A 25,291-nucleotide genomic window follows, 5' to 3' on the forward strand; every position below is an offset into this window, starting at 1 on the left:
CAGACGAAGTGTGATAGAAGCCTTAGATTCAATCTGTATCTGACATAGGTTCACTCAGACAATACGCTTTTGCATGACAGAGGAGGTACAGAATAAAAGAAGAAAAAGGTGTCCCTTGAACATTATCATCTAGGTACTAGGTTTTGAAGTGGGTGTTTTATATATGTCATCTTATTCAATTCCTGGACAAATCTATAACTGTTTTCCTTTCTTTCATTAAAAAGTTACTGAGGTTAAGAGATGAAAAAGAGATCTGGGGATAAGGTGAAAAATAACGTGAGTATATGTAACACTACTGACCTATACATGTAAATATTTTTAAGATGGCAAATTTTATGTTGTGTGTATTTTCCCACAATGAGAGATTTAAAAAAAAATACTGAGTGAACTGTTTAAGTATTTGGCTCAATGTCACCGCATGTAAGTGACAAATCTTGGATTAAAATTCAGTTTAATTAAGCTTTTCTTTTCACTCTACTCTATTACCAAATAAGAGTATTGTCCTAAGAGGGACATCAGCAAACTGCTCTGGGGGTTCAAATGAGTAATGAATAATGTGTTTGTAACACTTCTACTGCTGGAATCACCATCTCTTATCGAAGGGATCTCTGGGGGAGTCTCTTTCACCACAGTGTATGTTTCCCAAAGGAAAGGACCTTCTCTTGTGCATCTTATTTCACACTTTGACCTTGTCCCTGGAACACCGCATACACTCAACAATCCAATGTCAGCAAGATCTTGAAGGACCTGATGTTAGAAATTGACCTCAGTAGATGCATAGAACTTCATGAGGTGAGGCCAGGAAGGAAAGGGAGAAATCCAGTGGAAGGGAAGTACTTGAGAAACAAAGCTGTGAAAAAGGGGAAGCATGGCCATTAAGAGTAAAAATCTATTTCATTTCTTTACGTGGAGAGTATATTTAGATGAGCCCTGGAGGACATAGATATAAGTCAGAACACAATTGATCTTAAATATGTGAGTTTCAACAGACTCAGACCCACTGACCCAAATCTCCTCAATCTGGCTACTCACTTCCTGGTCTGAGAAAATACCCAGGGTTGTTTAGGTAGAACAACACAAAATAAATTAATATTAAAAGATGAACAACCTAAGCAATAATCTAATGTAAGCATGGGATTCTCTCAATCAAAAAATATTCTAGATAAACTTACAAAATAATAATTAATGGCAATGACAAGGAAAGTTCCTCGGAGAGAATACACTGCTTAAGGATATGTCCTGAGTAGAAGACAGCATTAGAATGAGCACTAGGACCCGCATTATTCCAAAAACAATACCTTTCTATTAATTGGAGTCATCTGTTACTCAGCATTTATCTAAATCTTCACCATGATGATGACTAATGTTTATTGTGTGGATTCTGTGAGATCCTTAAGTGTCTTCCACTCAATCAGAGAGCCATTAAATTATTGTTATTACCTAGACAAAAATTATATTCTACCATATCCTAATTCTTTAAAAAACGGTATTCCACACATAATACCGATGATAGACTTGTTAATCAGATACTTGATCATTCAGAGCACTTCATTCTTCAAAGCTACTGAATATTAAAACTGTTATTGTCCTCCTTCTATGCCAGTCTCTGAGATACTGAACTTGGGCAACAAATTTAGTCATCTTTCAGCTCTGGGCAATTTTATTGTGACAATCTTTTTCTTTCTGGTAAGATTTGTTTCCCAGATTCAGGCTGGTATGTCAACCCCATCTGTATTCATCTACAGCATCTCCATGACCATAATATATGTCATAAATATTAATTATGTATGGATTGTAGAGGTAGCTATATCTTTAATATTTCACCTCAGTGTTTTTAGTTGACAGGCAAAAAGTTTAAAACTTTTAAAAAGACATTGTAATCTATTATTAACATGAACATCACCGACCACTCTCAATATGCATCTCCTTTTGTTCATATTTTAAAGAGTATGCTAGATGCTAGCTGTTGTCATTTCAGAGCTTCAAGGGTTTAGAAACTATTGTTCCATATTTTTTTACCTCCATATTTCTCACATTTTGTCTTTTGTCAATTATTGTCATTTAACTATAGTTATCAAAACATTTTAAAAATGGTCAGAGTGATGACGTTTGACTTAATCAATAAGAGAAAGTTAATCTCTATTAGATTTAACAGGCTTATAAGGAAGTTTGACAATTCAGATAGAATTGCAATGAAACATCAAAGAAGCTATAACCTCCTGATGAAAACAACGGAGGTCAAAGGAAACTTATATGAAAAAATTGGGAAGTCATCGGTCAATATGGTTTACTTGTAATATGGCAGGTCTTCACTACTCAGTGAATAGTCCTATATAGCCCCGCCTCCTTCAGTTATATGGGCCAAATGGCTAGTCCAATGGACCGTGAGCAGAATGGACAATGACCAATGGATTGTGAGCAGAAGTGACATGTATCCCGACCTTTGGTTCAGGTCATGATCTCCAGGTCCTGAGATCAAGCCCCATATCCAGCTCCCAGCTCAGCAGGGAGTCTGCTTCTCCCTCTCCCTCTGCCTCTCCCCCTGTTGTGCTCTCTTACTCTCTCAATGAATAAATAAAATCTTAAAAAAAAAAAAGGAGAGATAAACTAGGGGAAGACTGGCAAGGATTATGCAGAAGTGAAAGGTCATAGACATTCTGTAAATTCAGAGGACTGAAATAATATAGAAACCAAATGTTTTGAGGCTTCAAATTATTTTTTAAAAATTGGACTAAAAGGCTTTGATTTAGGGACAAAATCAGATTCAAAGTATAGCTTTCCCCCATCTAAGAACCTCAAAGTGACTACCAATGCATGAGGGTGGGAAAGCAAATCTACATAGCAAATCTTTGAACTATATCCTAAAAGAAGCATGGGATGTGATTATTTCCATACAAGACTAACTGAATAAAGTGAACTAGAAGGTCACTCAGTTTTGAAAAGAGTGTACTCTTCAAAAAAGAGTGATGATGAATAGATTTGAAAGGTTTATGTCCACGAAACAGCACTAGCTAAACATTCTTGTTCTTAAGTCCTGTCCTCCTAATTGCCACATTCAGTGACAGTGAAAGGGACACTTTAAATGCATAATAGCAGACTGCTGATCTAATGCTCATATTATTATGGCTATTAAAGGTCAAGAGCTGTACAGAGGGAGGGCTTCATCTAATTAGTCAGGCGTGCATGTCATCAATTTGTTCCTTGTTTAAATCTCAAACATGCTTTTTTTGAAGACTAATAGTACGATGGAACAGAAAAGGAATGAAATATGCTTATAATTCATTTTTTATGCCAAATACATAGCCATCCAATGACCCACACGACTGAAGCCACTGAATATGAAGTTCGATCATTGTTGGCTTATCTCTGAAAACCGTCAAGGAGGTAGGATGAGGTTGGAGCAGCAAATAGAGCAAAATCCGTGACGGGATGACAAGCATGAAGCAAATGTTCAGGTTTACACTGAACTTGATTTATCAAGTGTTCTTCATTTTCTCCTTATATAATTATACAAAGTGAGCCAAGACTGCAATTGGTGGGTGGGCTTTTCTAAGTCTTTGCCTTGTTAGAAACTGATACTATCTAATAGGAAAAAAAAAAAAATCCCGACGGTTTAAGATGTCATGAAAAGTTGACGGCTTTCTGATTAATCTCTGCATTATTCCAAAGGGACATAATTTTTATCTCCCCCTCAAAGAAAGGACAGCTTAGCATACTGTTCTTTGCTAGTACACATCCTATATTGAAGCTACCTGTGACACAAAAATTGTGATTCCATATAAGTACATATTCTTATAACATTCAAAATAGCACTGACTCAACAAAAGTTTTCAACCTATCTTGCTCTTTGCACCCTTAGAAACTATTTCCAGACTCTCAAAGCTGGCATGTACCTCAAGAACCCCGTTAGATAATCAGACCACCGGCCTCTCCATATGACTGTAATGGAAACAAAGTCCCAGAAAATGGGGTTCCTTCCCTGACTGAGGGAACTCAACATTTTCCCCACTCATTGCAACAAGTGAAGCCTAGGCTAACACCAATGCTTAACAGCAGTGCATCGAGGATGCTGTCTAGTTTCCCTGAAATTATAATGAGAGGAAAGATACCTGTGCAGGGAAATGAAAAGACATTCCATTCTACAACAGCCCTTACACATGAATATCAGAAGGAATCCCAGTTTGTCCCCAGACTGTTGAAGTAGGATGTATCAGCTGCTTTGCTATGCTATAATCTGGCGAACTGTCTTTTCATTCAGCTGTGGAATTTCGAATTCTATTTTGACAGTCATCATGTTATAGTAATAACAGTTATAATTGATTTCTAATATTTGTTGAATTTTTCCTTTATGCTGTTAACAGAGGGGTCAGCAAGTCCATTTTCAAGGTAAGGAGATTGAGGCTTAGAGAGACGAAGTCATATTTTCAAGGTCACTTAGCCACAATGGCAGCGCTGAGAATTAATCCAAGTTTGCTTTGGCTTAGTGTCTACTTTTATCGATTAAAATGTGGAGCCTTGGGTGCCTGGGTGGCTCAGTGGGTTAAAGCCTCTGCCTTTGGCTTGGGTCACGATCCCAGGAGAGCCCCACATCTGGCTCTCTGCTCAGCGGGGGGCCTGCTTTCTCCTCTCTCTCTCTCTGCCTGCCTCTCTGCCTATTTGTGATCTCTGTCTGTCAAATAAATAAATAAAGTCTTAAAAAAAAAATGTGGAGCCTTGTGTCTTGAGGTCCTGAGCTTCAGTGTTACGTTCTAAATTACACAATGTTGTGAATGTGTATATATGTATTTTCTCCCCTCGGAAAGAACATTCACCTTTTACATCAGATTCTTCAAGGGATATATCAGTTCAAAAGTTTCACTGCCCAGATATTTGTAGAAGGGGAATAGTTTCCATCAGTATGTTTGTCCTCTTAATTCACTGTATTATTTATCATTCTTACGGGGTCTGTGTGCTACGCTTGTTTGTGACTCTCCATTTACCGTGAACCACTGCAAACTCTCATTTATTCAACAGGAACTCAGATTTACATCCCCCCTAAATGAGGAATGTTTGCTCCACAAACACCATACCAGTTTGTTCTTTTTTCTTTCCCTCTTTTCATCTATTACTTTCTTAGCTATGAAGAAAAGAAATTCTGAACACTGATGTACCATTTTATATTTATTGAAATCTCTCTTATGAGCAACTAAAGAAACTGTTTGCATTTAAAAATGCAAGTTTATTATTACATTTAATTTGAAACATAGATGTGATTCAAATATCAAAGTACTATAAAATCTATACTTCAAGTGTTGTTCCAACCCTTGTCCTTTCCACCATCCTGCCCTTGGTTCCCTAGAGATAACAATTTTATTAGTTATATGTGTAGATTTTCAGTTTTTCTTTGTACAAATAAAGAGAAGTCAAATGTGTACTTATATCCTTCCCTTCCTTACACAAAAGTAGAAAATTATGCAATGCCATTTTAAACTACTCTCACTAGTGTTATTACTAGGTTCGCTTTATTTGCATTTCTATTGCCCAGTATCCTTCCTGAATTTCTAACCTGTATTTTATCTTAAACTTGTACTGTCTTTGATAGAGTTTAAAGATTACTTAGGAGATATGAATTCTCAAAACAAATAAACACCTACTTTTATACTTAAATTTTGTTTGGCTTGCTCTTTTGCACATTGATTGATTTCTAAATCTTAGGATGAATAAAATCTGTGGTCAATTAAATATGTTAGTAGTGTCTCTCACAAACTGGTTCAAAGGATGAGAGACACAAATTAAAAATATTTGTATGTCTACAAATCTTCACCAGGGAAGACAGAATGAGAATGTTAATACGTACTTTTCTCTGTGTATGTAAAATAATGATATAATAAACTTTAGAAATCCTCAGATCCTTAAATAAGTTAATTTATATTCAGAACCTGTAAAAGAAAAGTACTGTGCACAATATCTAACAAATTATTTGAAATTCTGATTAATGTTGCCAAGAACCACTGCCCCTCGAAATGCAGTTTGGGTGAGAGTGTCTCAGGAAGACTAGCAGCAAAAGGGATTATTTTGAGTCCATCAAATTTCAAACTCTGTAGAACAAGTTCTAGCATCATTGCCTTGTCGGGCTTGGGCTGTTGGTGAGGTGTCTCGGTAGGAACAATCCCAGGACAATTCCAATTCAATACATTTTCCTGAAAAATCTATATTCTCAGTATATTCAATGTGTTATATGAATAAGATATAATTACAAGCAGATTAAATCTATTATTAACAGATCGCAGTTTAGTTTAGAATCTGCATAATCTCCCTGCCTACCCAGGATACTGTCATAGGAAAATGACACCAAGGTAAAAAGTAAATCCATCGATTAGCAGTTTATTTTCAAGTATTTTTGGTATAAACTCTGCAGCTAAACACTAAGAGGAATCTTCTTAACGTGCCTGTAATTAAGAATTACCTGGTGATGAACGGAGTCCGTTTACTGTACCATGATTAAGAAAGCCACTTTGGAAGACAGAAATGTCAGAACTAGAAATAAGCATCATAAATACCAAAGGATTTTTGTCTTTGTGTAGTATGTCAAGGGATTAAGTTTTATATATAAAACCCTTTCCCCTACAAATTGATCTTTAAAAATATAGTAAATCCCTGTTGAGTCTTAGAAAATATGACATTTCCAAGTATAGATTTCAAATGAGTCATTCATGTTTAAAAATGCCTCTGTAGTCAAAGATGAGATAGATCCCAAATAAGTAAAATAAGGTCAGTGCAAAATCTTGGTGAAGAAAAAAAATCCATTCTAATAAGTGAAGTGTCATTTCTTTGGCCCCCTCTAGAAATATACTACATTTAATCGCCCTTGGCCCCAGTGTAGTATTTAAAGAAGACTTTTTCCTCTTTGAGAATGACTGTAAGTGCTTTATTTGTGCCATTTACTGCCTGGAATACAACTTTCTTGTCTTATCCCAAATGGTGAGAATCTATGTTTCAAGTTTCCCTTCATTACTACCTCTCCCATAAAGCCTTTCTTAAAGTCTTCCAATGGGATATTTCTAGTTCTTTCAAACTAGCAGAGAATTGTTTGCTTATCTTTTAGAATTCTTGATACACTCAAGTATATACTTACTTCTCTATCTTAGACTCTAAACTCCTTAAGGACAAGTACAGCTCTGCATTTAGAACAACAATTTACAATGATTAGGAGCTCATAAAATGCTAGTGAATGAGTTGGCTTGAATACAACCCAACACTAGCCAACCCTGGTCTGGTAAAGAAAGGGAGAGTGCCTTATGTGTGTGCCATTTATGCACACTAGTATAATATTTAATGAACTTTAATTTTCTCAAACAACTCACTTTTGATATTTAGTAAGTAAACACAAGTTTAATATCTATGAAATAACAAGATCAATGAGTATTCCAGTTCATTTTAAAATATACAAAAAAAATTAAAATGAAACCAAAATAGTTGGCTGGCATACCACATTAAGTTTCTTAATATGCCACTAAAGTTTTATGAACTGCACTTAGAGAAAGAACAATCTACTAGGTCACCTTTTGTTGTTGATTTATTTTGGGTGACAAAGTATTAGGTGACCAGCAAGTTGTCCTTAAGTGCACATCATATGCCCAGTGTGTTCTGACTCAGGTCAAGGACAGAAAAGGAGCACAAAGCACAGAGACTCATGGTTTCAGTGATGATTTACAGACTCAGATCTCTAAGAAAGTTCCCTCATTCCAAAGATAAAAGAATAGATTTAACAACATTTTGTCTCATGGATTTGTGCTGGGTAATATTTTCTGAAATGTAAGACGATTCAAATATGCATTCTTCCTGGCTAGACCATCCTCTGTCTCCCTAGCTTGGAGCTTCCTGGGCACTATCTTTTCAAAATCTACTTTCCTTGTTTTATACTCATGGACATTTGATATAGGTTGTGCATGTTTTTATTTCTCCTTTTTAAAGTACAGGTTTATTTTTATTATAATAAGTGTGACTATGTAGAGTCATAAAATGAGAAAACTGGCATCAAAATGGGGGAAGAAAATGCTTCTGATAAACTTTCATTATTGTCCCTCATATATTAAAAAGACAAAGTTTTGTGGCTATGTATGAATTGCTTTACCCTCATCTTTATGCAGAATAATTTTGAAAATGTTAGTGATCTAGTAACGAGACACCTGACAGTGGAAAATAAGACTCTCTTTATTGGACTGAAGGCAAGGCTAAAAAAGTAATAGCCTCATTATTTTTGCACTAAGCATCCCCAGATTAAGTGAACCTTGCATCCAGCAGCTGAATCAATGTTTAGTGCAACTGCAGAGTAAGACACATTGCTTGTGTTCCTGCAGTTTCAAAAGTGGACATATTTTTCATGTCTGCTATTTTGATGTAAGACTCAATTCTAATAGTATTTCAACAAAAATATGTTTTGGGGGAATTAGTTTCCTAGTTGATAAGATTCTGACAATGATTGATGCTTGATACTTCTAATCCATTCATAAATGCTTCAGTACTTTGATTGCCTTTGGAAGTAAAACTAAGACCCGAGGAGAAATATTCTATTCCTTTGAAGCACGGCTTGGGCCTGTAATAGCAAAATTTAAGTCAGCAGCAATGTAGCTCCGATGTCACAACAACTGAAGCTGTGGTTTTTGTATTTCACCTCCAACACAAAACTCTGATTTCACAAACTGTGTGGCACAATCTTAATTTTTATAATTACCATGCATTAACGATTATGTAGATCATTGAAATACAAGTCCTTGGGGTCTTCGTGCGGTGTTGTGAAGTATGACAAATTAGATGTAAAATCGATTCCAACTCTTCAGAATAAAAATCATCTTTCTACTTCACTGTCATGATGTTTATTGCCTTACCCATCTTGGATAGGTGCAAATAAGCATAATTAATCCTTGAGGTCAAAAACGTAACCAAAAAAAAAAAAAAATCCCTGATTTTAATTTTTATAAATTGAGAAATTGGCTCTATTTTTGAGGGGGTGGTTTGGGAAGGTCTCTTTGAAGAGTAATACTCGAGTAATGTTGTGAATAAAGGGAGGAGATAAGTTACTATCTAAGAAAGACTATTCTCAAGAAAAAGAATGACAAGTCAATGGTTGTGAGTCAGGTTAGAGCTTGCTATGCACACAACCAGCAGAAACTCCAAAGAACACAGTGAGCTTAGGGAGAGTGGTTGAAGGTTAAGAATGGTGGTTATGGTGATGTATTTACATTTTATCGTAATAGGATGGGAAATACTTGGAGTTTTTAAGAAAGTGACAAGATCTGATGGGCATTCTAAGATTTTTCTGACTGCTGGGTGGAGATCAGAGAATAGAGAACAAGGGATAAAACAAGGATATGAGTAAACGATTTATTTCAGTAGTCCAGGTGAGGACTAGGTAAATTTTAAGAACTGAAGACCATGTAGCTGTCAATAAATGGTCACCTCTGGGAAATTTTTAAGCTAAGGCTGAAAGGAAAATGCTGAAGGTTAAAATGTGGGCTCTGGGAGAAGAGAAGAATTTGGCTGAACAATTGGATGGGTGGGGGCACTATTTCCCCCCAATACCTAGGGCTAGACTGGTGGGGAGCAATTTAGGGGATAGGGTCAGCTGAAGAAAAGTCTAGTTAAGACCGTGGGGAAAAGGTGGCTGGGAGTCAGGAGTTTAAGAAATTGAAGGCCAGTGTTAAATACTGACTTCAGAAATCCTATCAGCAGCAGTGTAAGACATAAGGACGGCAAGGCAGCATGTGCTAAAATCTTCAATGACCCAGAGGTTAATATACCTCTGCATTAGTGAGGGAAGGCTGAGAGTGTCCATAAAAGACACCTGACAGCAGGTGCTTCTAATGAGCTTTTAAGGGGAGGAGGGAAAAAGAGTAAAGAGGGGTCTGGAAGCATAAGCTAAGATGAAGAAATTTATTTACTTTTACCTGTGAGCGCTGAGATCCTCTGAGATGCTGAGAAATTAAAATTGTGAGAAAATCGGGTCATCTCTTGAAAAGCTTTTAAGTAAAAGGGAAAGACACAAGGACTTAGACTTTGTTGGCAAATGTGTACTATGTATCTTCTCTGTGGCCTGTAGGTATATTTTCCATCTTTCCTTACCCTGTTGGGCAGCAGACTTGTTTGGAATGTATTCCTTATCCTCCAGCTCCTGGTTGGATTTGACCAACAGGAGATTGGAGAGGAAAAGGAGAGAGGGGTCATGGTTTGTTTTTGTTTTTTTGCATCCCCAGTTACACTTTTGTTGGGTTCTGTGTTAGCTATTGTGTCCCTTACCTAAAGATCCCAGAATCTGTAATGTAGTCTTCTATATACAGCTCTCTTATTTTCCATGTTATGTTACTTGGCCTTTGCCCTTGCTCTTTCAATCCTAAGGGTGGATATGCTCTAACATTATTTCTAGTCCTGGTGTGCTGCACCATACCTTGTGGTTTTTCACACTCTGGCTCCACCTTTGCAAATAGCATTCTCAAATTACCGACTTGTTACCTACTATAATAATGACAAAATACAGTACCTGGTACTAGAGGTGGTCCCAGCAAAGGGGCCTTTAAAAGGCATTCTGAAATTAGGTTGCTCATAGATTTAAGATACCTCTTTTGCTGCTGAGAAATGGGAGTGACTCATCCAGGGTGCGTGGTAGCATGCAGTGTATCCATGCAGCATGTAATGAGGCTAGGTACAAGACACGGGATTGGAGATCAAGGGCCTTGATGGTCTGTTACGATAGCCACAATGGTAATTATAAAGATTATGCCATCAGCTAGCTTACGATGAAGGTCATACAGTACAACCAATTTCTGACATACTGACGGTTTCTGATCAGACAGTCAAAAGGCTTGTTGAAATAATTACCGGTACACAGTTGTAATTATATAGCAATCATGATCCTATCCCTGGTTCTGCTTTATGTTCACTGCTTTGGGTGCACTAAAGGTTTTGGTGTTTAAGTCTCTCTAACTCTTCATACATGCTCTGGGACCTCAATTAACCTTATTCAATTCTGATATTAGAAGTTAAATTAAGGCAATTTATTACCATGTAAATAAAGGTTACCAACATGTTTCAATGATAAATTAAGAAAAAGGGGCAGTTACTGTGCTACGGGCAATACTGAGCGACCTATGAAGTCTCTGGCTTTGGTAGCTTACAGCACTTCAAACTTTGTTGGGGGAAAAAGGAAAAGAAAACAAACAAACAAACAACAACAACAACAAAACCCCAAAATGTACCTATCATGTCAGGTACAATTTCTTCACCTTCTCCTCCCTTTTCTCTCTGGTCCCAGAGAATTAGAATGTTGTATGGTAAAGTCTGAGTGCTGGGGCATCCGTGTAACTCCCTGAGACAAGTTAATTTATTATCTCTAGGTCATGTTTTCCTCAACTATAGAATTTGATTGTACTACTTTCTTGTGTTTTTGTAAGAATGAGATAGGATAAGGAATGTGACTAGTGTAGTGCTCAGAACATAGACAATGGGCAATTCTCAGCTCCAAATCCTCAAGCCTCAGCTCCAAATTTCACCTTGGGAAAAATCACCCAAGCTTTATCAAGGTTCTTTATGATTTACGAAGAGAATAAATCAGATAGCATAGATGGCTAAAGCTGTAGTGAGTGTGTGTGTGTGTGTGTGTGTACGTGCACTCAGGATGTTCTACAGGCTTTAACAAATATTTGCTTAATGGTAGAAAATACTTCTTTAGACAGAATATTCATCTGAAATTATAAAAGTGCAATTCAGGCCTTGTTAGGAATAGAAGTGTCTCCCCCAAAAGATACATTGATGTTTTAACCCTCATTACTTGAGAATTTTACTTTATTTGAAAATAGGATTGAGAGGCTCCTGGGTGGCTCAGTGGGTTAAAGCCTCTGCCTTCGGCTCAGGTCATGATGTCAGGGTCCTGGGATGGAGCCCCGCATCGGGCTCTCTGCTCCGTGGGGAGCCTGCTTCCCCCCCACACACTCTCTCTGCCTACTTGTGATCTCTGTCTGTCAAATAAATAAAAAAAAAATCTTAAAAAAAAAAAAAGATTGTTGTGGTTGTAACTAGTTAAGCTGAGACCGTCACGGAGGAGAGTGGGCCCTCCTCCTATGTGGATGACAACCTTAAGAGAAGGTGGTCACAGGACACCATGTGCCAGTGAAGGGAGAGATTACAGTGAGGCAGTTGCAAGCCCAAGAACCCCAAAGATTTCTGGCAACGCACTCGAAGTGAGAAAGGAGCCAGGAGGGATTGTTCCTACAGTTTTCATAGAGAGCGTGGCCTGGCTGACACCCTGATTTTAGACTTCTAGCCCCTGGAACTGTGAAAAAAATAAACGCCTATTGTTTTAAATTACCCAGTTCACGGTACTTGGTCATGGCAGCATGATGAAACATACACAGAGCTAAATGTTAGACACAAACTGTTTCTACAAATAGTAGGAATCGGTAGAAAATCGCTTTTGGAACTGTGCTTCGCTGTGCTGGATCCCTCAGAGAGATGTGATTCTGAACCATTGAAGGCCACCCCTGTAAGATGACAGCCACAGACACGAACTACATCCTGCATAGGACAGAGACCACAGTGCTTCTCTTAGGCAGAGCATGTTGGTATTGGGTTAGTTTTGCCTATTTTCCGCTTATTGATCTACTTATTACCCTTTCCCCCCTAGTATTTAACCAAGCAGATGATGCTTTCAGACATTTGTCTTTGTTACTTTTAAAGGCTCTCATCGGTCCAAATGATGACTGAGGCAAGTCCAAACTATTTTATTACCATCTCCCAAAAAACAATGGCTAATTGCATCCTTACCCTCCAAATTCAGGACTTTCACAACAGATTAAAAATAATGGTGATCTGGTGATTACCAAAAAGAGCAATGATCACACTATTTATGGGAGGTTAGATATTATTTCAATAAAGATATGCTGTTATACAAAGCCCCTTCCTCTATTGTTCTTCACGACCAACAGAAAAACCCAGAAAAGAAGGAGCAGGTACATTGCTTTCACTACAGTATAAATTAACTTTTTTTTTTAAAGATTTTATTTATTTATTTGACAGATAGAGATCACAAGTAGACAGAGAGGCAGGCAGAGAGAGAGGGGGAAGCAGGCTCCCCACTGAGCAGAGAGCCCGATGTGGGGCTCAATCCCAGGACCCTGGGATCATGACCCGAGCCGAAGGCAGAGGCTTTAACCCACTGAACCACCCAGGCGTCCCCAGAATAAATTAACGTTTTAAATGGGAACACATTGCTATACAGGCATGTTGTTTAGGTCAGAACATAGTGAATAGAATCAATCTGGAGATGAATATTAACTGTCTTTCAATTAGTGAAAGGCATTTCTTTAAATCCCCAGGGATCATTCTAATACCAGCTGATGCTGTTATTAGAGGGATATTTCTCATGTTCTTCATGGGACAATGTCTTCTAGATAAGTGCACTTTGAGAAAGGTGTGATAGTGCCAAAATGGCTGAATTATTAAAGCCTTAGTATAGCTTCCGTACGGGAGACCCTGTAGAGCATTCCTAGCAAGGTAATTTGGGAAGATAATCAAGCCATGTAAACTGGTAGGTCATCCAAGAAGGAAATCAGATGTGAAATGAGAACCACAGGAATCTGAATTATTTCAGTATGGCTGCTTTATTTACAAATGAACTGGGTAAAATAGCTCATTAAATAAAGAGTAATTTTCCAAGGGGAAGATTAAATACCCACAACACACGATAAGAATAAACATAACAAATACCAAACATTCAGCTAGAACAAACTGTGAAATTAGTTTTCCTCCACCTAATAAAGAACAAACAATGGTCTTCCATGTTTATTACTTATCAAGTGCATTCCTCAGGGAATAATTTATTCCTACAAAAGCTTTGAATGACCGTTTGTATTAGGTTTCCTTCACATAAAGGCAGAGTGCTAACTTCCATGTTTTTAATTCAATTATAATGTGTGGTCTGTTATAAAGCAGAGGATAAATTAGGCTTTAGCAATATTTTCCAGTGTAGCATGACATCATGTGTGGTCTGCAGACTGGGCTGCTCTGCAAGTTACTCATTTCCAGAATGTAGTAAGTACAAAGATTCTCAGTTTTAAAAACCTTTCTAGCATTTTAACATTGTCCCAACATCTAAGACTGTGGTCAGTGGACTCCTCTCATTGAACAGGGTCTAGAGTAGTTTGTATGTCCTTGAACTTCCATGAGTTGCATATAGTAGGAGCTTCCTACTGATGATGCATAGATGGACCGTGAGTTGGTCTGTGACAGAAAAACAAAACCAAAAACCAAATGTCCTGTAACACAGACAGCTTGAGAAGCACTGGGATAGTGAGAATGGCATGGAGTTTGGAATCAGAAAGGCCTAGGTTCAAATCCAAAACCAAATTCCTCACTCCATGTGACCCCGAGGACACTACTTAACTTCAAAAAAGGAGATGGGAATTCTTTTCCTAGAGGTCATGGAGGACATTAAATGGAAAACTTGCCTGTGAATAACGGTGACTCACCAGTGTTTCACAGGCACCCCACTAACTTCTGCTCCGTAATTCTGTCCCACTGAGGAAGGTTTCACCCCCATGCCCAGGATGACCAGATCTAGTCCTCTAGGAGGAACAGCACAATTTCTAATGGAACCAGTAAAGTAGAAGAGCTGGTAAAGCTCTTAAAGGTAAAGATAGTAAAGCAAGGATGAAATTCTCTGCATAAAATGGAGAAACTGTAATACACTGTGTGTGTGTGTGTGTGTTTAACATTTAAATCATCTTTTAATTAGAGACTAATAAATTGATTGCAACCAGGTCTGAAATCCTCCCTGACATTCTTCAATGAACTAGGTTTTTCTTTCCAACCAAGTTCTAGACATGGGTAAAGGCATTATGTGATTCCTTTTGCTTTAGTCCATTACTTACTTCATATGAAAACCTGGGTACAATTCAAATCTACCTAGACTGATTAAAGCTTAACAGGATTGCCTACGTTTTGCACACATGTCTGAGTGTCTCTGAATATAGATCTCATAGTTCACATACTTAGATGTGTCTTCTATGCTGCTACTTGCTTTTACTGTGTGGGTACATGCCTAAAAAAATTGACTAGGGTAGTGAAAGATGGTGACCAGTGATGCCCATTAAAGCTTGCTTTAGAAATACCATGAGAGACTGTGGACTCTGAGAAACAAACTGAGTGTTTTGGAGGGGAGGTAAGTGGGGGGGTTGGGAGAGCCTGGTGGTGGGTATTAAGGAGGGCACGTATTGCAAGGAGCACTGGGTGTGGTGCATAAGCAATGAATCTTGAACACTGAAAAAGTAAAATTAAATTAAAAAAAAAAAAAGAATAGATCAAGAAATGAAAGACAAATGCCTGAAACCTGATATGAAAAAGAAAACACAAAGTTTGGGCTAGTATTTAAAAATGGGATCATCATATAATCTGAGAAGCTGCAAGACAGCCTTCACCAATCAGAGCCCTATAGACTGTGACTCTCCCTCCTAGAACTGTAATTATGTTAAAAAGCAAACGAACAAACAAAAAGTTAGTAAACCTAAAAGAAAAGTACAATGGATGGGTAATAGGACTTTAAAACATCTCTTAGGGTAAAATCAAGAAGGCTGTAAGGTTATTTATTTTTTCTACTATAGACACTATTTGGTCTTAAAAACAAATATCATTTGGGCCAAGGGTATAAATAGGGAGTTCCCAGAGAAAGAAATACAAATGACTAAATAAACATATGAAAGATGTTGACTATGTTCATAATTAAGGAGATAAACATTTAAATGGTAATGACATTTCTTATATGTCTCATATTTCAGACTGGCAAAGATGAAAACGTTGGATAAAACACAGTATTGGTTAGCATGTTCGTTCTGTTGGTGGGACCCAAATTGGTACAACAACTTAAAAGAAGAAAAAAATAACAATAGATGTCAAATTTTAAAATAACACATAACCTTTGATTAGGAAATTCCACTGTTGGGAATTTACCGTAGAATAATCTTGCAAAAATTGTGCCAAACATATACATGAGGATGTCCGTGGCCTTTTCGCTTCCAGTGTAAAGAAATGGAATAACCCAAATATCCATTAAGATGGGACTAGAAAAATAAATATGGTACATAATACAAAATGTCTGAGCGGCATGGACCATCCCATTTTAGTTAAGTGAGGTGTACATGTGGGTATGTGGAGGTGTGTTCTGTGTACAGGGGAGTTGTCCAAAAGGACAGGAAACAGATGGCACATTCAAATAAGTATAATTTGAGGAGTATTTGATAAAAAGATGTTTTTAAGAGTGTGCGTGGTATAGGGACCTAAGGAACAGTGCATACCCTGGAACTGAGTTTCAGTGGAGACCTTATCAACCTCTAGGCCTGATGATGGGCAGCAGGCAGCAGTTACCAAAATCTAGAAGCTCAGAGACTTGTAGAAATGCCTGTCTTTTTTTTTTTTTTTAAGATTTTTATTTATTTATTTGACAGACAGAGATCACAAGTAGGCAGAGAGGCAGGCAGAGAGAGAGGAGGAAGCAGGTTCCCTGCTGAGCAGAGAGCCCGATGAGGGACTCGATCCCAGGACCCTGAGATCATGACCTGAGCCAAAGGCAGAGGCTTTAACCCACTGAGCCACCCAGGCACCCCGTAGAAATGCCTGTCTTGAGAGAGGATCTATATAGGAAAACAGCCTACTCCAGCAAGACAACAGGGAGGAGACTAAAGGAATAAATCCTCAGTCCTCACTCCCATTGCCCCTTCTGTCTTCCTTTTGGAGTTTCCGATTGGCCCAACACAATTAGAAGCAGAGGCTAAGGGAGCCTACTAAGAACAGGCTTTTGGGACAGGGCAGGGATGTGGGGAGACCCAAAGAGGGTGTGCAACACAGCATGTGTACACACACGTGTGCATACGCATTTACATATATGAAAGAGAGAGATCTGCCTGTCATCATTATATATGTCCAAGTATTATGCAATGAAGTAAGATTTGAAATGAATATTATTTTATACTTTTCAGAGTCTTTTTTTTCTTATTCTATGGATATAATTTTTACATTTAGAAACAACAATGCAGGTATTTTTATATAAAATCAAAAAATAAGATTGGTGGAAATAAGATAGAGGAGAGGAGACATGATCCAAAGCCGGAAGCAGGTTTTCCTCAGCCGTCGTTAAGCCTACCTGACTGTGCAGGAGCTCATGCTGTCTCTAGCGCTTTGTAGCAAAAGAAACCAAACAAAGGGAAAGCTTAGTGTTAAGAAGTACATTGTGGAAAACCTCCCCAAATGATGCAGAAGCAGAAGGAATGAGAATTAAAGACGCAAAAGCTATTTCCACTTAACCTCAAATCATGATTCGAAATACAGAGTACACCAGAACCCTATTTTCTCAAAACAGAGAGAGGTGATTCACTACCATGGCTTATAGAAAAGTCATGGAACCCAGGACAAAATAAGGTTAGAAATGAGGTCAAAGATAGAGAAAATTGCACCTGTGTTAGAAAAGCTTAATATGAATTACACCTAAATAAAGGCTGACATGAATTTCTAACTTGTTTTCCACGAAAACATTTTTTTGTTTTTGGATAGAGCAATGAGAAAGCAGAGATGTGAAGTGTTTCAATCTCAGCTCAAATATCCACCTGTATCCATGACCTTGAAAATTTGCCACACAATGTCTACAGATCACCCCTATATCCAGCAGCATGGGGCATAGTATGAATCAGATCACTGAGATTAAGTAAAAACTCTATAGGGAATGAGGCCTCTGATTTTTTTTTTCATATACCGTAAGTGAATTGCTAACCTAGTTTTATTTACTATAATTCTAAGAATATCTAAGGGTACCTGCAACTTGGCCATTGCTCTAATCAAAAATAGAAGGTACCCTGAGGCTTCTGACAGTCTTTCCTCACTGATGACGCATTCGTAGACACAGCATCGCCTCCAAATAACATTGGACAGAAAGGCTCCAAATAGCCCTTGCCCTTGACCAGGCCCTGTCTTTGTTTTTGTCTACCATGACTGCTGATTTGTATTATGTAATATTTTAGTTTGTGAATAATGTATCTTCAATCTTCAAAAGCAGCCAATCTTTCAGAAACACTGGGACTTTTACTAGATACTATATCCCTGTACTAGGTACAGTGTCTAGAGGCTAGAGATAGACCAATGAGCAATGTAGTCATAATCTCTATCCTCGCAGAGTTCAAGGATAAGTGCATGTGATGGTCATTTTATGTGTCAACTTGATTAAGTCATGGTACCCAGATATTTGTTCAAACACCAGTCTGGATGTTGCTGTGAAGATATTTTTAGATGAGATTAACATTTAAATTGGTCCGTTCTGAGCAAAGCTAGTTACTCTCCATTAAGTGGGTGGGCCTCATCTAATCAGTTAAAGGCCATAAGAGAAAACAGACTGAGTTCCCCCAAGGAAGAAAGTAATGCCCCCACACTACCTTAAGATCCTGGCTATAACAGAAGCGCTTCCCTGAATCTTCAGCTTGCCTGCAGGTCAGATTTTGGACTTGCTAGCCTCTGCAATTGCATGAGCTGATTCCTTAAAATCAACTTTTCTCTTTCTCCCTCCCCTTCCTTCCTCCTCTCTCTCTTTCTCTCTTCTCTCTCCTCTTTTATTTACACATGAGCCCAGGAAGGGTGCTCTCACTAGGAATTGAATCTGAGTTGGCTAGCTCTTTGATCTCGGACAACCAGCCTTCAGGTCTGGGAGAAAATAAGTTTCTGTTGTTGAAGGCCCTCAGTCTATGACATTCTGTTACAACAGCCTGAATTGAGTAAGATACCAGCAGAGCTGGGATTCTTCCTCCTTCACAATGTTCTCTAGGGACAGAAATATTTTTCTGGACATTTAGATAAGTAGATACTACCTTCTTCCACATCTTTTGTAAATGAATCCATGCCTGTTTGTCTCTCTACATATTACATACTCAGCGACTCTTCTGGCCACATGCTCCGTAAACCACTGAGGATCCTGGTGTTCATCTTTCAAAGGACTACATGACACCAACTAAATGCTTGCTCTAAACCCTGACCTGTTTTTCACCCTGAGAAACAGGATGTGTACTAGTTAAAGGCAGATCTCTAGAACTACAGTACACAACTTACAGCCCCATGTTATTAAACTCTGCATGCCAGTGGGTTTCTCATGGCATAAATTTCATTAAATCAGCATATGTAAAAGAGAGAGATCTGGCTCTGGTTCATGGAAACACTGAAATAATAATGTGAGTTTTAATATACTCTAAAACTTGTTATTTTCCACAGCTCTCTTCCTACCAATATACCTGGGTATCCCTAGAAATTACTGGAATGCAGTGGGTGCAAGTGTTTGTTTAGGTGTTTAGGTAACCATTCACCAAGAATGCCTTGATATATGTGTAGTACCTTAAGAAAAAAAAAAAGACTGTATTTATTTATTTAGAGAGAGAAAGCATGAGCCGAGTGAGGGGCAGAAGAAGAGGAAGAGAGTCAGAATCTCAAGCAGACCCCTTGCCAAGCATAGAGCCCAATGAGGGGCTTGATCCCAGGACCCTGAAATCATGACCCCAGCCTAGAGCAGAGCCCAATGTAGGGCTCAATCCCACAGCTCTGAGATCATGACCTGAGCCGAAATCAAGAGCTGGGCACCCAACTGACTGAACCATACAGGCACCCCGCTTCTTTGTAATACTTCTGGTCTTAGTTGACTAAGCATTTACTACAAATCACTAAGTCACAGAAAGATAATTTTTTTTTTTTAAAGATTTTATTTATTTATTTGACAGACAGATCACAAGTAGGCAGAGAGGCAGGCAGAGAGAGAGGAAGGGAAGCAGGCTCCCTGCTGAGCAGAGAGCCCGATGCGGGACTCGATCCCAGGACCCTGAGATCATGACCTGAGCCGAAGGCAGCGGCCTAACCCACTGAGCCACCCAGGCGCCCACAGAAAGATAATTTTAAGAAAAAAATATATATACAATTCATTATCACTATTTATCATACTCCTATGGCTATCAGCCTTTTTTCTTTTTCTTTTCTTTTTTTTTTTTTTTTTTTTTTTTTTTGGCCTAAAATGGACCCAGGCCTTGTAATAGGTGTTTCATCGATCTGGTTTAGTCAAAATTCATTTAATCATTTCTTCTAATGTATGTTTATCATCAGCTTTTGAAGCCTTGTTATTACTGTTTTTCACTATGGTTCTTTTAAATATTTTCAATTTGAAGCTAAGAAATGCTTTCATTCTGGCTTGCCTCGGCAACTTTTGTTATCAAAACGTTTCTCTAGAGTCAGCATTTCTGAATTACTTTTCACTGTGTTCAGTGATCAAGAGCCTTTTAAGTGGAACAGTTGGTGTAATCATTCTAGCAAAAAAGCACATTTCTGGGTAATAAGTGACCCTAAAACATTTACAACTCGAAGAGATCCAAATGCAGGAGAAGACAGTCTAATGCAGTTCTTTGTATAATCAGGTAGAAACTATTCTGTTTTATTGTAGCCCACACTTCCCCAGGCCTCCCCATTTTGGAGCTGAAACAGAGGTCATTGGGAGAAGAATTTTGTCTTTATCTGCTCATAAACACCAGCTCCCTTCAGTGTCTCCCGTTACCCCCTTTACTCAAGTTCTGCTGGCAGCCCCTTGAAGATTATCTCTGCAAGTGCATTTTTAAAAAGTATGACCAACCCTCACTGGCAGCAAGAGAGAGGCTTTATAGATTCTGCTAAGCTCTGCTATATTATTGCCATTTTACCAGACACTAAGAAGCTACCTGGTAGGTGGCTTTTAACTCCTCACTAAGCCCCATAGACCTTGCTAGGTATTTGGAAACTTTGTTTTCTTTGGGGATTGTGTTAGTTTCCTAGGGTGGCTAAAACAAAGTAACACAGAGTGCTTTAAATAAATAAAATAAACAGAAATTTATTATCTTATAGGATATAGGCTTGAAGTCTGAAATGAAGGTGTAGGCATGCCCATGCTCTCTCTGAAGGCCCTAGCGAGAATCCTTCCAGGTGTCTTCCCAGCTCTTGGTGGTTGTGGTCAATCCCTGGCATCCCTGGCTTTTAGATACATCACTAGTCTATGCCTCTGCCAGCATGTGCCATTTTTCTTTTATGTAGGTTTGCATCCAGATCTCCTTCTTCTTACAAAGGCATTGAATTGAATTAAGGTACGTCCAACCCCAGTAGGACTTCACTTTCACTTCATGACACTGGCAAAAACCCTATTTCTAAGTAAGATCACTTTCACTGTTACCAGGGCTTAGGACTTACACATATCTTTTTGGAGGACACAATTCAGCCCAGTATAGGGACTGTGAAGTCATTAAACAAATATTTACTGAGGGCTTGCTACCTGTCTGGCATTGCCTCTCTTGTTCCTATCTCCATCTGCCCACATGTGACTTTCGTAGCCATCACTTCCTTGGGGAGCAGCCAGACCACTGACACAGGGATGCCTTTCAGATGCCAGGGCTGCACGTGTCAATGGCAAAAGGACAGGACTACGTCTCTCTCCCATTGATAATGACTCCTCTATAAAGGAGGGGAAGAACCAGTGCTGTTTGTGCCTAAGAATATTGCAGGGTTTTTTTTTTTAAATTTTATTTTTTATAAACATATATTTTTATCCCCAGGGGTACAGGTCTGTGAATCGCCATGTTTACACACTTCACAGCACTCACCATAGCACATACCCTCCCCAATGTCCATAACCCCACCACCCCTCTCCCAACCCCCATCCCCCCATCAACCCTCAGTTTGTTTTGTGATATTAAGAGTCACTTATGGTTTGTCTCCCTCCCAATCCCATCCGTTTCATTTACTCTTCTCCTACCCCCTTAACCCCCCATGTTGCATCTCCTCTCCCTCATATCAGGGAGATCATATGATAGTTGTCTTTTTCCAATTGACTTATTTCGCTAAGCATGATACCCTCTAGTTCCATCCACGTCATCGCAAATGCCAAGATTTCATTTGTTCGATGGCTGCATAGTATTCCATTGTGTATATATACCACATCTTCTTTATCCATTCGTCTGTTGATGGACATCTAGGTTCTTTCCATAGTTTGGCTATTGTAGACATTGCTGCTATAAACATTCGGGTGCACGTGCCCCTTTGGATCACTACATTTGTATCTTTAGGGTAAATACCCAGCAGTGCAATTGCTGGGTCATAGGGTAGTTCTATTTTCAACATTTTGAGGAATCTCCATGCTGTTTTCCAGAGTGGTTGCACCAGCTTGCATTCCCACCAACAGTGCAGGAGGGTTCCCCTCTCTCCGCATCCTCGCCAGCATCTGTCATTTCCTGACCTGTTAATTTTAGCCATTCTGACTGGTGTGAGGTGATATCTCATTGTGGTTTTGATTTGTATTTCCCTGATGCCGAGTGATGTGGAACACTTTTTCATGTGTCTGTTGGCCATCTGGATGTCTTCTTTGCAGAAATGTCTGTTCATGTCTTCTGCCCATTTCTTGATTGGATTATTTGTTCTTTGGGTGTTGAGTTTGCTAAGTTCTTTATAGATTTTGGACACTAGCCCTTTATCTGATATGTCATTTGCAAATATCTTCTCCCATTCTGTCAGCTGTATTTTGGTTTTGTTAACTGTTTCCTTTGCTGTGCAAAAGATTTTGATCTTGATAAAATCCCAATAGTTCATTTTTGCCCTTGCTTCCCTTGCCTTTGGCAATGTTCCTAGGAAGATGTTGCTGCGGCTGAGGTCGAAGAGGTTGCTGCCTATGTTCTCCTCAAGGATTTTGATGGATTCCTTTCTCACATTGAGGTCCTTCATCCATTTTGAGTCTATTTTCGTGTGTGGTGTAAGGAAATGATCCAATTTCATTTTTCTGCATGTGGCTGTCCAATTTTCCCAACACCATTTATTGAAGAGGCTGTCTTTTTTCCATTGGACATTCTTTCCTGCTTTGTCGAAGATTAGTTGACCATAGAGTTGAGGGTCTATTTCTGGGCTCTCTATTCTGTTCCATTGATCTACGTGTCTGTTTTTGTGCCAGTACCATGCTGTCTTGATGATGACAGCTTTGTAATAGAGCTTGAAGTCCGGAATTGTGATGCCACCAACTTTGGCTTTCTTTTTCAATATTGCTTTGGCTATTCGAGGTCTTTTCTGGTTCCATATAAATTTTAGGATTATTTGTTCCATTTCTTTGAAAAAAATGGGTGGTACTTTGATAGGAATTGCATTAAATGTGTAGATTGCTTTAGGTAGCATAGACATTTTCACAATATTTATTTTTCCAATCCAGGAGCATGGAACATTTTTCCATTTCTTTGTGTCTTCCTCTATTTCTTTCATGAGTACTTTAGAGTTTTCTGTGTATAGATTCTTAGCCTCTTTGGTTAGGTTTATTCCTAGGTATCTTATAGTTTTGGATGCAATTGTAAATGGGATGGACTCCTTAATTTCTCTTTCTTCTGTCTTGTTGGTGTAGAGAAATGCAACTGATTTCTGTGCATTGATTTTATATCCTGACACTTTACTGAATTCCTGTACAAGTTCTAGCAGTTTTGGAGTGGAGTCTTTTGGGTTTTCCACATATAGTATCATATCATCAGCAAAGAGTGATAGTTTGACTTCTTCTTTGCCGATTTGGATGCCTTTAATTTCCCTTTGTTGTCTGATGGCTGAGGCTAGGACTTCTAGTACTATGTTGAATAGCAGTGGTGTTAACGGACATCCCTGCCGTGTTCCTGACCTTAGCAGAAAAGCTTTCAGTTTTTCTCCATTGAGGATGATATTTGCGGTGGGTTTTTCATAGATGGCTTTGATAATATTGAGGTATGTGCCCTCTATCCCTACACTTTGAAGAGTTTTGATCAGGAAGGGATGCTGTACTTTGTCAAATGCTTTTTCAGCATCTATGGAGAGTATCATATGGTTCTTGTTCTTTCTTTTATTGATGTGTTGTATCACATTGATTGATTTGTGGATGTTGAACCAACCTTGCAGCCCTGGAATAAATCCCACTTGGTCGTGGTGAATAATCCTTTTAATGTACTGTTGAATCCTATTGGCTAGTATTTTGGCGAGAATTTTTGCATCTGTGTTCATCAAGGATATTGGTCTGTAGTTCTCTTTTTTGATGGGATCCTTGTCTGGTTTGGGGATCAAGGTGATGCTGGCCTCATAAAATGAGTTTGGAAGTTTTCCTTCCATTTCTATTTTTTGGAACAGTTTCAGGAGAATAGGAATTAGTTCTTCTTTAAATGTTTGGTAGAATTCCCCCAGGAAGCCATCTGGCCCTGGGCTTTTGTTTGTTTGGAGATTTTTGATGACTGTTTCAATCTCCTTACTGGTTATGGGTCTGTTCAGGCTTTCTATTTCTTCCTGGTTCAGTTGGGGTAGTTTATATGTCTCTAGGAAGGCATCCATTCCTTCCAGATTGTCAAATTTGTTGGTGTAGAGTTGCTCATAGTATGTTCCTATAATTGTCTGTATTTCTTTGGTGTTAGTTGTGATCTCTCCTCTTTCATTCATGATTTTATTTATTTGGGTCCTTTCTCTTTTCTTTTTGATAAGTCTGGCCAGGGGTTTATCAATCTTATTAATTCTTTCAAAGAACCAGCTCCTAGTTTCATTGATTTGTTCTATTGTTTTTTTGGTTTCTATGTCATTGATTTCTGCTCTGATCTTTATGATTTCTCTTCTCCTGCTGGGTTTAGGGTTTCTTTCTTGTTCTTTCTCCATCTCCTTTAGGTGTAGGGTTAGGTTGTGTACCTACGACCTTTCTTGTTTCTTGAGAAAGGCTTGTACCGTTATATATTTTCCTGTCACGACTGCCTTTGTTGTGTCCCACAGATTTTGAACCGTTGTGTTTTCGTTATCATTTATTTCCATGAATTTTTTCAATTCTTCTTTAATTTCCTGGTTGACCCATTCATTCTTTAGAAGGATGCTGTTTAGTGTCCATGTATTTGGGTCCCTGCCAAATTTCCTCTTGTGATTGAGTTCTAGCTTCAGAGCATTGTGGTCTGAAAATAGGCAGGGAATGATCCCAATCTTTTGATACTGGTTGAGACCTGATTTAGGACCGAGGATGTGATCTATTCTGGAGAATGTTCCATGTGCACTAGAGAAGAATGTGTATTCTGCTGCTTTGGGATGAAATGTTCTGAATATATCTGTGATGTCCATCTGGTCCAGTGTGTCATTTAAGGCCTTTATTTCCCTGTTGATCTTTTGCTTGGATGATCTGTCCATTTCAGTGAGGGGAGTGTTAAAGTCCCCTACTATTATTGTATTATTGTCGATGTGTTTCTTTGATTTTGTTATTAATTGGTTTATA

This window comes from Enhydra lutris, unplaced genomic scaffold (assembly GCF_002288905.1).
Source record: "Enhydra lutris kenyoni isolate GAN:26980312 unplaced genomic scaffold, ASM228890v2 scaffoldscaffold26, whole genome shotgun sequence".
NCBI classification, from domain to species: domain Eukaryota; kingdom Metazoa; phylum Chordata; class Mammalia; order Carnivora; family Mustelidae; genus Enhydra; species Enhydra lutris.